This window comes from Dasypus novemcinctus, chromosome 13 (genome assembly GCF_030445035.2).
Source record: "Dasypus novemcinctus isolate mDasNov1 chromosome 13, mDasNov1.1.hap2, whole genome shotgun sequence".
In the NCBI taxonomy this organism is placed as follows: Eukaryota; Metazoa; Chordata; class Mammalia; order Cingulata; family Dasypodidae; genus Dasypus; species Dasypus novemcinctus.
The window spans coordinates 46,177,177-46,191,431 of record NC_080685.1 but is presented as its reverse complement, the minus strand read 5'-3'; positions in this window follow the sequence as shown (position 1 = coordinate 46,191,431).

Sequence of the window (14,255 nt, the reverse complement as noted above, 5' to 3'; positions counted from 1 at the left end):
GTCTGGCACCCTGGTTGGACTGGATGAAATCCCTACATAACTAATACGGTGTTGATTCTGTAAGAAATAAACTTAGTTAGAATTTAAGATACATGGTCCAACTTAAAAGGACAAAGATAAGCAGACCCAAAAAGTGGATCAGACATGACATACTGGGCCACAAGAATGAGAAAGGTCATGTGCCTACAGAAGCTGCATTCTCCCAAAGTTGATGGGAAACAGCATTCTTCCTTCATTCTTTTATGCTGTCATTAAATCTAGGGAAAGATTGTGGTAGACAATCTGGGTTTGATATAAATTGCCAACCCCAGTTTTCCCATGGTAGTGGTTATGCTTAGGAAAGCTAGGAGAGCTATGAAGATGATAGGCACTGCCCTAGAGTTAAATTCACAAAGACAGTATAGGCAGCAACAGGACAAACATATGGCAAGTAATATTAAGATAGCACTTAAGAGAGCCATTCCTTTATCTAATAAGCACACTCATTGACTATTTAGAAAATGAATTAAGTTTACCAAGACTTTTAGCATGTTCAACATCCCTCTGCCTATGATCTAGAATAGAAGAAATATTATCATATTCATCAGGTATATAGGTACAGTACTTAATACTAATCAATGCACTAATTAATGCATTGAGCTGCAATTAATATATTTAAGCTCCAGGTTTGCAATACCATACATGTTGTCTCTCCATGGGAGCAGACCATAATGCCAATTGTATTTGTTCTACTCACATAACTCTGGTAATCATTGCTCTACTTGATATCCCTTTACACAACCAGCACGCGGTAGCACTGTTGACTCCAGATAGAAGCTAGGAAGGTAGGCACCAGTATTTCACTGGCCTGGTGCATAGCATCCTTCAGCAGTATGAAACAGAGCCAGTCTGGAGGCAACGTCCATTGTACACCTGGCCATACCAAGCCATTGCCAGCTGTTGCAGGATTCTGAAACGGCAACATACTCATCCTCCACTTCAGGACTATAACCAGAGATGTGGTAAATACCTTTATCATTTTAAGGTTCGGTGACCAACCTAGCCAATAACTCAAATGGAGAGGCACCATGCAGGATATTGAAGGCCTGGTTTGAACGTATGATAGAGTTTGACAATACTGAAGTCTATCTCTTTTAATTTTCACACACTTTCTAAATACTTCCAATGCAATGTATAACATATCAGATCAACTATTTTAGTACTTTGCTGTTTACTTTTATGCCTTTACCACAATTATATTAATTTATAGGTATTTATAATATACCTATAATATATAGGTATAGGAAAAACTACTATCTTCATTATTTTATTAAAACCTAAGATTTCCAATGGAATCAAAGTTAACTTTCCTTACTGTAGCAGTTTGATATTATTGATGAATTCCAAAAAGAAATATTGGGTTGTGTGCAAACTGATCTTTTCCTCTGGACATATTAGATTATATTGGATTCAGAAGTTTACTTGATTAAGTAATCAGGTAAACCTCCTGTGCCAGTAGGGCATTCAGTCCCCACCCCTTGGTAGGTGAGGACTCACAGATAAAAGACATGGCAAAGGACAGAGTTGGAGTGTTTTTGATGTTGGAGTTTTGATGTTGGAGTTTGATGTTGAAGCTGGAGTCCCAAGAAGCAAGCTCACAGAAGAAACTGAAGCAAGACCCAGGAACAGAGTAACACTGAGCCCAGGAAGAAGCAAGCCCTGGGAAGAAAGGAACCCTGAACGCAGAGAGAAGCAAAACCCTGGAAGAGAGGAACCCCAGAAGCCTGAACACTTGTAGACATTGGCAGCCATCTTGCTCCAACATGTGAAAACAGACTTTGGTAAGGGAAGTAACTTATGCTTTATGGCCTGGTATCTGTAAGCTCCTACCCCAAATAAATACCCTTTATAAAAACCAACCAATTTCTGGCATTTTGCATCAGCACCCCTATGGCTGACTAATACACTCACCACCACTTTATTTTTTTTTAAAGATTTATTTTATTTATTTCTCCCCCTTCCCATTTGTGCTTGCTGTCTGCTCTCTGGGTCCATTCACTGTGTGCTCATCTTCTTTTTTCACAAAGCACCAGGAACCAAACCTGGGACCGCCCCCCATGTGGGAGGGAGCTGACCAATGACTTGAGCCACCTCCACTCCCCACTTGTGTGTGTCTTATTGTGATTTCTCATTACATCTCTAGTCATATCACCTTGTTGCATCAGCTCACCATGCCAGCCCATCACATCAGCTCACTCTCTTGCTTGTCTTCTTTAGAAGGCATTGGGAACTAAATCTGGGACCTCCCATGTGGTAGGTGGGCACCCAACTGCTTAAGTCACATCTGCTTTCCTTTGCCACCACTTTGATATGCAGATTGAGGTGGCCTCTGACAGTTTTCCCTGTTATGAAGTTACTTTTTGTTTTTAATATCAATTTAGGTTTCTAATTAATAATGGCTTCCTGGAATGAGCCATTTAAATGCTTCAGTTTAGAAGATGCTTTTACAAAACTTATAGTTAACCATAACCACAGAGACTAGATACTTTACCTTTAAATAAGCTAATTAAATTACAGTTAGCAACTAATGAAATTTACCTTTATCTTAATTTTATAAACATGAACTTACAACTTTCATCATCTTAAAGATTTAATATATATAATGTTAAATTATTTAACTATTATTCTATAAACCTAGGGAGATAACATCTAAGCTAAATAAAATTGAAACCATTACAGTTTATGTAAGGAATGTTCTTTTCTTCTTCCTTCACAGATGGCTAAAACCTCTTTTCTTCAATAAAATTCTAAAATTGTGAATAATCTTGAAGGCATACTGACTGCTAGGTTCTAGACAATATTAAAAATTTTCACATTCATTTTAATTACAATTTAGAAAACATCCTTCCATAGCCTTCAAGGATTTTCCTTTTGCTTATTGAAATTTGGTAATAAGATTATTAACCACCTTTATTTTAAGGCTGTTAAAAGGTTTAAATTGGAGAATTACAGGATAAACATGGTTCTTAATTCCCTAGCCTAGAAGATAGAGTTTTAATCTGCCACGCCTAGCCCTTCCCTAATAGCCCTTGCGAAGAGAAGGCCTTGGGGGCTGGGTAGGTCAAAGAGCTTAGGAAAATCTTTTTCCCTTTCCCAATAGTTTCTATATTCAGATTTCTTTATGACCTTTCCATACTGCTTAGCCTAATTTGGGCTTCAGGAGTATTCATTCACATATATAACTGCATATTTAATTATTAACATTTAAATAGAGTTCTTTTAAGCATTTTCATTTGTTAATTTGACATTACCATCCTGATGTATGAAAATATAGCAAATAGGCAGACACAAAGAGAGACTTAGACACAAAAATACAACTCACTAAAGTTACTTATAATTTTCATTCTCTTACAAAATAAGTTAAACTGTAAAATTACATTTAAAAGATCTCCTTGAAGACTATTTCTAACTAATCTGTGTTGTGACCATGCCATTTTGTACAAGAATTTTCTTCCTTTTAGTTATTGGCTTATAAACAAATTGTTCCCAATGCCTTAAAATACAATTTACATTTTCCTTTACTTCAAAGCATTGCTTATTTCCCATTTTTTACTTTGACAGACTTTGGATGAGCAACACTAATTCCAGTATATACTCACTGAAGTCTCAGAGAAACTGATTTCTCTCATGACTTGCTTCTTTTAGGAACATCAACACTCGAGGTAGGAGGCCCCCCACTCCCCAGTCCTCAGAGGTAGCAGGACTTCGGCAGCCACTGAACTGGAAGGGTGAACGTCCAACCCCCAGGATCGAGAATTCCACCAGGCACATGGATAATCATGAGACAGATCAAGGTTAGTAACACCAGTGAAAAGATGAGAGACAGGAGTGTCTCTTCAAATTCGCCCTTCCCTGAACCATCGGGGGCAGAAGTTGCCATGTTACAAACAGGAAAGAATAGATTAGTTACCATCACAAAGATGAGGCCAGGCCTGAAATAACCATAGGCATAAGCAAGGATGAGGCTAGATCTGAAGTAACCATAAAAAAATACAAATTCAATTTATAATTATCATTACAGTAGTAGGTCTAAGCTAAATCTACCCAGTTATAGCAATTTCAGATATTATCCATCTGCTATTTTTTAACATAAAGGCATCTATATAATGATCTTGACTCTTAGTTATAGTTTCTAGTAAGTTTATACTTTAGAAGAAATTGAGCACTTTTGTCTCTTAACTAAGCAACTGCAGCAGTATGATATAGTTATGAGTTCCAAAACTACATATTGGATTGTGTTTGTAAACTGAACTGTACCTAGGTATAATTAAACATTTTTTTAAGATTTATTTTCTATTTATTTCTCTCCCCTCCCCTGTTTTGATGCTGGAACCCTAGGAAGTAAGCACACAGTGGAGTTTGGTTGTGAGGAAAGAGAAGCAAGCCCTGGGAAGAGAGGAACCCAGGAAACCTAAACCCTGGCAGATGGTAGCCATCTTGCTCCAACACGTGGCAAAACACTTCGGTGAGGGAAGTAAATTATGCTTTATGGCCTGGTAACTATAAGCTCCTACCCCAAATAAATACCCTTTATAAAAGTCAACAGATTTCTACTATTTTGTATCAGCACCCCTTTGGCTAATACAGCAACTGAAACAATTTTATTAATAACATTAATGTTGCTAAGTTTTTCTGCTTTTCCAGCAGTTGAATTAATTCTACTTGTGATTTCTTTTATACAACATATTCAATTGTAAGATGGTATTGAAATTTAAAGACTCATTTTTAGGTTACTATATTAGTCAGCCAAAAGGGGTACTGATGCAAAGTATCAGAAATCTGTTGGCTTTTATAAAGGTTTTTATTTGGGGTAGAAGCTTACAGTCACAAGGCCATAAAGAGTAAGTTTCCCTCACCAAAGCTTGTTGCCACATGTTGGAGCAAGATGGCTGCCATTCTCTGCGAGGGTTCAGGCTTCCTCCTCGTAAGACTCCACGGTCCTAGCTTCTTCCATTCTCAGTCGTAGAATGACATAAGCTTCATCTGTCTTCCCAGGGCTCATCTCTTTCCAGGCTCAGCTGCTCTGCTCTCTCCACAAGGCCAGCTGTAAATTATCAGGCAAACAGCTCAGCTCTCCCCAGGGCTCCAACATCAAAAACTAAGCCCTCTCCTCTGCCTCCACCAAGGGGGCGGGGACTCAACATTCTACTGGCATGGCTGAATCAAAGTCCTAATCTTAATTTAATAAAGTAAAAGTGAAACCTCTGATTTTAATTTGATCAAAGGATATCATGCCCAGAGGAACAGATCTGTTTACAAACATAATCAGTATTTATTTTTTTAATTCATCAATAATATCAAACTGCCAGAGTTAACTTTATCTAATTTGTAACAGATGAACCCCAAATCTGATAGCCAAAGCAGGAGCAGACTGACAAAGGTGAACAGATTAAAAAGGTAAACACAGATTTAAAAAGTTAAACACAAAGTCAAGCACAGATTAGAACAGAAGAGAAAATTTTATACACTTATATAGAGAAAGACCTGATGGAAGTCATTTTCCAGGAACTTTTTAATCTTAATTGATGGCATATGAAGAGGTTCTTTATTCTACAGGAGAGAGGTTTAGTAAACAGCCAAGATCTTGATTCCCCATTCATTCCCCTTATTAGGCACAGCTGAGTTTAGAGAGGTCCAGAGTGCAGGCTAGGACTGCGTAATTGGCTCCCATGTTAATTAAGTGGCAGTTAAAAGATGAGCCTTTTTCTAGGCCCTCTGCCTGTGCCCTTCTCACCTGCTTCTCCTCAGCTGCTCAGCCTTGATTGTTAAAAACTGCAGAGGCTCTTTCTAAAAGGGAGTTAATAGAAGTTTGGGGGCCAGAGGAAAGTTTCTGCAGCTTTCTACAGATTTTTGAGGCAGACTGGAGTCCTAAGAGGATCTGTGCTTCTCTAGAGTTAGGAGCTGCCAAGATGGCATTTTTATTGCCTCTACTAGCTTTCTTTGATATAAGGCTGGGTTTCTAGGTTCTGCCTCTGTGTAGTTTCGCTGAGCTTTTAACTGACCAGTTTGGTAGTACATTTCCTTATCCTTTTAAGGAGACATAACCACGTGGCTTCTAATTCTCAGTTCTGTCTGTTCTCTCCTTCTTATTTACATAGGTTTAGCTGGAATTCAGGGTTCCATGCAGAGCCCATTCTTAGCTGTACTGTGGCCACATGGTGTGGTAGGAGACGGTTAGCCTCTTCCTTTTTAGACCATCAGTAAGCAGGTTGTCCCAATTAGAAGTCACCCATTTTCTTAGGGAAGGATAAAAGTGTTCGTCAGTCTTGGTGGCATCCACTGCTAGACCTGGTTGAATGATTGCTCGCTGAGCCAGCTTCCTGGAGGTCAGAGCCCTGTTCACTATCCCCAAGGTCCAGGGATTGGGACCCTTTTGTCTCTGGGTGTCATCAGAGGCTTAGAGTTCTTGGGAGATGTCTGGGTCTAGTTCCCAGACCTTGGCTTCCAAGCTGGACTTTCCTGCTAAGAAAGGGACTGGCTAGGGACCTTTCTTTGGGTCTAGTCTTACAGAGGTCTTAGAAAGTAGCAGTGAGAGAGAGCTCATTTTATGGCCACTGCCAGAGACCAAGTTTCACAGTTAAATCAGATATTAAGAGGCAATTAAGAAGCAGAGACAGAACTGTGGCTTACAGGCAAACAGCCTCAGGGGCCCCAGAGGTAATGGATTAAGAGGAAAATCAGGGCCTTCTGGGGGCTGAGTAAGGAATGAACCTCCCAGCCCAGGAAAAAAATCTTGAAGCTCAATAATAAAACAAAAGAGGGCCCAGACAGGCCTCCATTGAGGATCTTGGAGCTTTACCTGCCTCTTTATCAACTGGCTGGCTCACCAAATATGCTGGCAGAAGGCTCTGGGTTCTGGGCTTCTAGGTTCATTGCTTATGTCACATAAAAGAATTTAAGGACATGCCATAGGATAGACAAGGGAGTAGAGTTTATTAAGAAACAAGAAAACGAGAAAAGTACATGGCGCGAGAAACGGGCTGTGGGCGTGCTGCAGAGTGAGATGCATGCATGTGGCCCCAAGTCAGGCCTTTTTAAAGTCCTTCCTCCTCTCTCTTCATAATGCTGGGGGAGGGTCCCCAGTTGTTTGATGTTCTGATTGGATGGCCCACCTGTCAGTGTTCAGGGAGCCAGTGATGAGGCCTTTTGAGGGTATCCAGGGTTTTCCCTTGACCCTGAATGGGATTCTTGTTCTAAATGGGAGCTTCATGGCCAGAGTCTCACGGAATCCCTCAGGAGGTTTCTGGGCAGGGTCTCACAGCCAGGTGGTCTGCTGGCCATGTTGTCTGTTGCGTCTTCAGCTGTGACACTAGTCTTCCCTTTCCCTATACCAGGGGTTCTTAAAGGGGCCTGTGATTTGAATTCAGGGGGTCTGTGAGGTCGAATTTTAAAAAATCAACTTATTATCTTTATTTTCTCTAACATCATACTGAAATCTAGCATTTCCTTCACTTACGAATTTACCCAATAAATAAATTACAGGAGTATTCATTTCACCTGACTGGCAAAGATGTCCATGGAACAAAAAGATTAAGAGCCCCTGCCCTATACTAACCTGCCTCAGGTTGTTGCAATTTTCCATTGACTTTAATCACAAGGCATGGTAATACTAAGATCCTAGGGATCTCCTGTATTCCAGGCACTCTTCTTTACCTCCATTGACAGTCGGTATCAATCACCCCAGACAGTATAGTAATTTCATTCTTTGCCTGTTGACTCAGAGGCATGAGGATCCTAAAGTGGTCAGGTGGCAGTCTTAACTACCAGTTCAATGAAATCATTGTTGTGTTCCCTGGCGGAAGCGCTCCTTCTTTTGGAACTAAGACCTGTAAACCAGCAGAGCTTAATGTTGCAGGGACAGGAAGCAAAAATTTTCCTAGTGAATCACCAGGGGCAATAGTGAGTGGTGCCACTGCCATTTCCACACCTTGACCCGGACCCATGAATCCTGGCTATGGGAGAAACACCACCATTGAGTAGATGCTGATTTAGAACATACACAGCCTCCTGGAGAACATTGCCCCAACCCTCCAAGGTATTGCCACTTAGTTGACACTGTAATTGAGTCTTCAAAAGGTCATTCCACCATTCTTTCAATCCAGCTGCTTCAGGATGATGGAGAACATGGTAAGACCAGTGGGTTTCATGGGCATGTGCCCATTCCCACACATCATTTGCTGTGAAATAGGTTCTGTGATCAGAAGCAATTTTATGTGGAATGCCGTGGCAGTGGATAAGACATTTGGTAAGTCCACAGGTGGTAGTTTTTGAAGAAGCAGTGCATACAGGGAATGCAAACCTATATCCAGACTATGTGTCTATCCAGTTAAAACAAATCACTGCCCCTTCCATGATAGAAGTGGTCTGACGTAACCAACCTGCCACCAGGTAGCAGGCTGATCACCTCAGGGAATGGTGCCATATTGAGGGCTGAGTGTGGGTCTCTGCTACTGGCAGATTGGGCACTCAGCAGTGGCTATAGCCAAGACAGCTTTGGTGAGGGGAAGTCCATGTTGCTGATCCCATGCATAACCTCCATCCTTACCTCCATGGCCACTTTGTTCATGAGCCCATTGGGCATGACAGGAGTAGCTGGTGAAAGAGGCTGAGCATTAGCCACAGAGCAGGCCATCTTATTCATTTGATTATTAAAATCTTCCTTTGCTGAGCATTCATATGGGACACAAATATCTTCATGGATTTTGCCCACTCAGAATGGTCTATCCATATACCTCTTCCCCAGACCTCTTTGTCACCAATTTTCTAATCATGTTCCTTCCAAGTCCCTAATCATCCAGCCAAACCACTGGCAATAGCCCATTAATCAAAGTACAAATGCACCTCTGGCCATTTCTTCTTCCAAGCAAAATCAACAACCAAGTGCACTGCTCAAAGTTCTGCCCACTGGGAAGATTTGCCCTCACCACTGTCCTTCAAGGATGTCCCAGAAAGGGGCTGCAGTGCTTTAGCTGTCTACTTTTGGGTGGTACTGCATATTGTACAGAACCATCTGTAAACAAGGCCCGAGTTTTCTCTTCCCCAGTCAACTGATTGTTGGGACTTCCCAAGAGGCCAACACTGTGGCTGAGAAAGAGAAGGTAACATGGGAGAAGTGGTGACCAGGGCATTTAGGCTACTTCCTCATGTAACTTACTTGTGCCTTCAGGACCTGCTCAAGCTCTATCACTTCTACTTTATTATGGAGTGCTGCTATGCGCATACAACTTTATGGTTTGGTGGGTCAGACAATACCCAGGTCATGATAGGCAACTCAAGTCTCATGGTAAATTGATGGCCCATGGATAAGAGTTCAGTCTCTACTAAGTCCCAGAAGCAGGTCAAAAGCTGTTTCTCAAAAGGAGAGCAGTTATCTGCAGAGGATGGCAGGGCTTTGCTACAACTCCTAAAGGTTGTGATTCTTCTATAGGGGCCTGCCAAAGGCTCTAGACTGCATCTCTTTGCCACTGAAAATTCCAGCACCATTGAATTTGCTGGATCATATGGCCCAAGTGGTAGTGAAGCTTGCACAGTGTTGTGGAAACTGGCTTACCTGTTCCCTATTTGTTGCACTTGTCCCTAGTTATTATAAATGTTGCTGTGCTGATGAGGAACTGCTGCTTTGGAGTTCCTAATAAGTATGATGCAGAAACTAGGGTCAAGGCTCTCTGTTCCCAAAGCTGTGAACTTCCAAGCTTGGAACCATCCTTGGTTCTTCTCTCGTGTTTCTCTCTGTCCTTTATTTCGTAAAGTTCTGCATTGCCTTCCCTTTGAGTCAACCTATTGCTGAGCTGATCTCAGCAACTGACACCCAACATGGGGCTCAAAGGGAAGAAGGCTCGAAGCAACTGGTGCCCAATGTGGGACCTGAAGGAAAGAAGGCTAGCTTGGAGCAAAACTAAAAGGTTGTGTAATGGCATAGAGCCCCGAGTGGTACAGAAAGCCTTCCAAGTCCTCAGTAAGTAAGGACACTCTCAGGTGTTTTTGCAGGACAGTTCAACAAAATATCAGGGAAACAGGACAGTTCAACAAAATATCACCCATATATATGTCTCTTGAAACAACTTCTCAAAGCAAGAGGAGCTAAGGTCACTGAACCTTGTATTTTGGAACTTTTACATGTTATAGAACAATATTACACATGATTCCTAGCAATAGGAAGTTTAGAATTAGGTGACTGGGAAAAAGTGGGAAAAGTGATAGAAAAATTACTTGTACGAGGTGTTTTGCTCCCTGTTACGATTTGGCCCACTTTGATTATAATTAAATCTGTTTTAGAACCCTTGCAAACAGAAGAGGATGAAGATAGAGAATGTGAGGAAATTCCTCCCATTGAATCTTTTGATGACAACAAATCTAAAGTTGTCTTGCCTTCAGCCCCTTCATTAACTGACTTTAGAAAATCAGTTTCTCCTCAGCCAACTCCCTCTACCACTACCCCTCCCATATCCAGAGACACTCAGCCAAAGTTGTCTGCCTTACAACAGGGCATCTTACAGGCTAGAAGGGAGGGTGATTTGGAGCATTTCAAATGGCTTTTCCGGTTAACACACAAGAATAGCTCCTGGAGTAGATTCTCAAAACCTGAATGGAGTTTATGAGTTCACCCATGAAAAGAAATGTTCTTCCCTTCAAGCTAACCTATCACTGAGCTGATCTCAGCAGCACAGTAGGCAGGACCTGTTGCAGAGCCTCTTCTTGTTCTGATCTCCAATCAAAACTAGCAGCTTTTCTGGTCACTCGGTAAATGGACCAGAGTAGCACACCCAAGTGAGGAATGTGTTGTCTCCAAAATCCAAAAAGACCAACTAAGCATTATGCCTCTTGATTTTAGAAAGGATATCTCAATTTGCTCCACACAACTGGACACCTAGAAATTTCACCCAGGTGTAAGGCCCCTGTATTTTTGTTGGATTTATCTCCCATTTTCTCTCATGCAAATGCCTTACCAGTAAGTCTAGAGTCTTTGCTACTTCTTGTTCACTAGGTCCTATCAACATGATACCATCAATATAATGGACCAGTGTGATGTCTTCTAGGGGGGTAGAAACAATCAAGTTCCCTACGGACAATATTATGACATGGGGCTGCAGAGTCGATATACCTCTGAGGCAGGACAGTGAAGGTATATTTCTGGCCTTGCCAGCTGAAAGCAAATTGTTTCTGGTTGTCCTTGCTAATGGCAATTAATAGAAAAAGCATTTTCCAGGTCAATAGCTGCATACCAGGTACCAGGGGATGTGTTGATTTGCTCAAGCAATGATACCTCATCTGGGACAGCAGCTGCAATTGGAGTCACTGCCTGGCTAAGTTTATAATATCTACTGTCATCCTCCAAGATCCATCCATTTTGTGCACAGGCCAAATAGGAGAGTTGAATGGGGGCTTGGTGGGAATCACCATCCCTGCATTCTTCAAATCCTTGATAGCGGCACTAATCTCTGCAATCCCTCCAGGAATCTGGTATTGCTTTTGATATACCATTTTGCTAAGTAGGGGCAGTTCTAGTGCCTTCCAGGTGGCCTTTCCTACCATAATAGCCCTCACTCCACAAGTCAGGTATCTAATGTGGAGATTCTGTCAATTACTGAGTATGTCTATTCCAATTATGCATTCTGGAACTGGGAAAATCACCACAGAATGTTAAGATGGACCTGAGCTAAAATTCCATCACCTGACCTCCATAAGCCCCTACTCTGACTGGTGGACTACAGTGACATTTTAGGTCTCCTGGAATTAATGTCACTTCTGAGTCAGTGTCTAATAATTCCCAAAATGTCTGATCATTTCCTTTTCTGCAATGCACAGTTACTCTGGTAAAAGGCTGTAGATCTCTTTGGGGAAAGCTGGGAGGAAGATTAATAGGATAAATTTTTGGTAGGGTAACAGGATCTTTTCCCAAGGGGACCTGGCCTTCACCTCATTCAAGGGGCTCTGGGTCTGTAAACTGTCTCAAGTCTAGGAATTGATTCAGGGGCTGTGATTCTCTGTATCTGTAATTCGAGTTAGGGTTTTGTTCGCTCAACCTAGAACTCTTCTGCTTATACAAATCCAGAAGGAATTTAGTAGACTGTCCATCTATTTTACCTCTATGTGCTGCATGATCTATTAGCCAATGCCATAACTCTACACAACTCAGACTATTTTGATTGCTGCTTTGAGTCTGCCTTTCATAGCAGTATCCACGACCACCTTGCCTTTGGAGATTAATTGCTGATACTTGACTTTTACCGACCCTAGATCCAATCATCCCCATAATTTTTAAGGATTCTAGTTCCTTTATAGCAGTTCCTACAGTAATATCTGGACTACAAAGAACAACCACAGAGCTCTTAAGGGAAGATGGAGTTAGTCTAACAAATTTATTCCTTACAGTCTTGGTTAAAGGTGTGCCCTCTGGACATTCCTGGGGTGGGTGGGCAAATCTTAAATGATAAATCTGTTCTAGCATTCCAGTCCTTCTAAGCCTGCAAATTCCCTCTTCTACTGTATACCAGGGCAAATTGGGCATCTCAACCTCAAACATACTAGGCCATCTTTTGATCTATGTTTCAGCCAGCGACCCAAACAGCTAGAGCCCTTTCTAACCCTTCAAGCTACAGCATTGAATCCAGAATTTCTGCTTAGTGGGCCCCTATCAATTTATTTAAATTTATATTACTTCCACCATTATCCCATAACTTTAGTATTCATTCCCACACATATTCCCCTGATTTCTATCTATATAAATTTGAAAACTGATGCAGTTCTTTTAGAATATATTGTACTTCCTCATGGGTCACACTCTGTATTTCACCTTTGGAGGCTTGTTGTGATTTAGTCTAGTAATAGGTCTAGAAGAGAAGAGGGGTGGTGGGGGTGGGTAAGGAGAAGATTTAGAAATGTCTCGCAAGCTACTGACCTCAGGGCATTCCTTTGCATTTTCATCTAGTGAAACAAGATTAAATTCTTCAGGCAGGGGTTGGAAGGCAGATTCCTCAGGGCAGGGTGCAGGTAGGGCAGGGTATGCTGGAGTTCGACTGGTACCTGCCTCAGGACTGAGAGGAGGTCCAGACGCCCTGGGGCAGGCCAGCAACTGGGTAGTGCAGGCTTCAGTTTGGCTGGTACCTGCCTCAGGGCTGGAAGGAGGTCGGGACTCCCTGGGGCAGGTTGGAAGCTGGGTGAGGCAGGCTTGATATTGGGTGGTTGCCACAGGACAGGCCATCACAGGTTTATCTGGCAAAGTCTCAAAAGAATTCGGGTTCCAATGTCCCTACCAATATCATCATCATCCCATATATCTCCATCCCAATCTCAGGGTTCCATTCCTTTCCAATCAATGCCTTCACTTTAAACAGCAGACATCCTGCAAGGTTGAGATTTTAGTTTCCTTTGTAACTCTGCTACTCTTACAATGAGAGTCTTGAGTCTGGTTTTCAGAGATCTCAAGCCTGTGACTGCATGAAACAAGCTTTTCTTTCACAGCACACACAGATACTTTTACATCATTCATGCGGAATTTAAGTTGCAAATTTCAAGCCTTTAGCTCATCCCTTTCTTTTGTAACTGTATCCGGAGTATCTAGGAGGGGCCAGCCAACATCACTATACCTTTTGACTCCACGAAACTCTGTTAGGGTGTTGAAAACACTCTCACCCAGATGCTTGCCTCTTATAAGCATGGAAGTAGAGGAGTCCAGTAATGATATTTTATGTATCTCCATTGCCAACTCAAGTCATGGACTGTTAGCAGCCTCTTCATTATTGGAAAGGCAGTCATTAGTACCCTTGAGTCCAATTAGAGTAGAAAGCCAATTGCAAAACTCCCAGAACCACTTGAGAAATCCTATGTTTAAGACTCTGTATCTCAAGAACCACTCCTGGTACCAACCTGTATTAGTCAGGGTTCTCTAGGGAAACAGCATCAATAGGAGATAACTATAATAGTATGAGATTTTATAAAATTCTCTCACATGACCGTGGGGATACACAAGTCCAGATTCCACAAGCAGGCTACAAACAAGGGGCTCCTAGTTAAGTGCCACTACCTGGCTTCTGCCAGCTCAGGATCCAATCATCCCCACAGTGTTCAAGGATTCTAGTGGCAGGACAGCAGTTTTGACAGTAATATCTGACTTACAGAGAAGAGCAATCACAGAGCTCTTCAGTGAAGACAGAGTTAGTCTCACAAATTTATTCTTCATAGTCCTGGTGAGAGGTGTGTCCTCTGGACATCCCTGG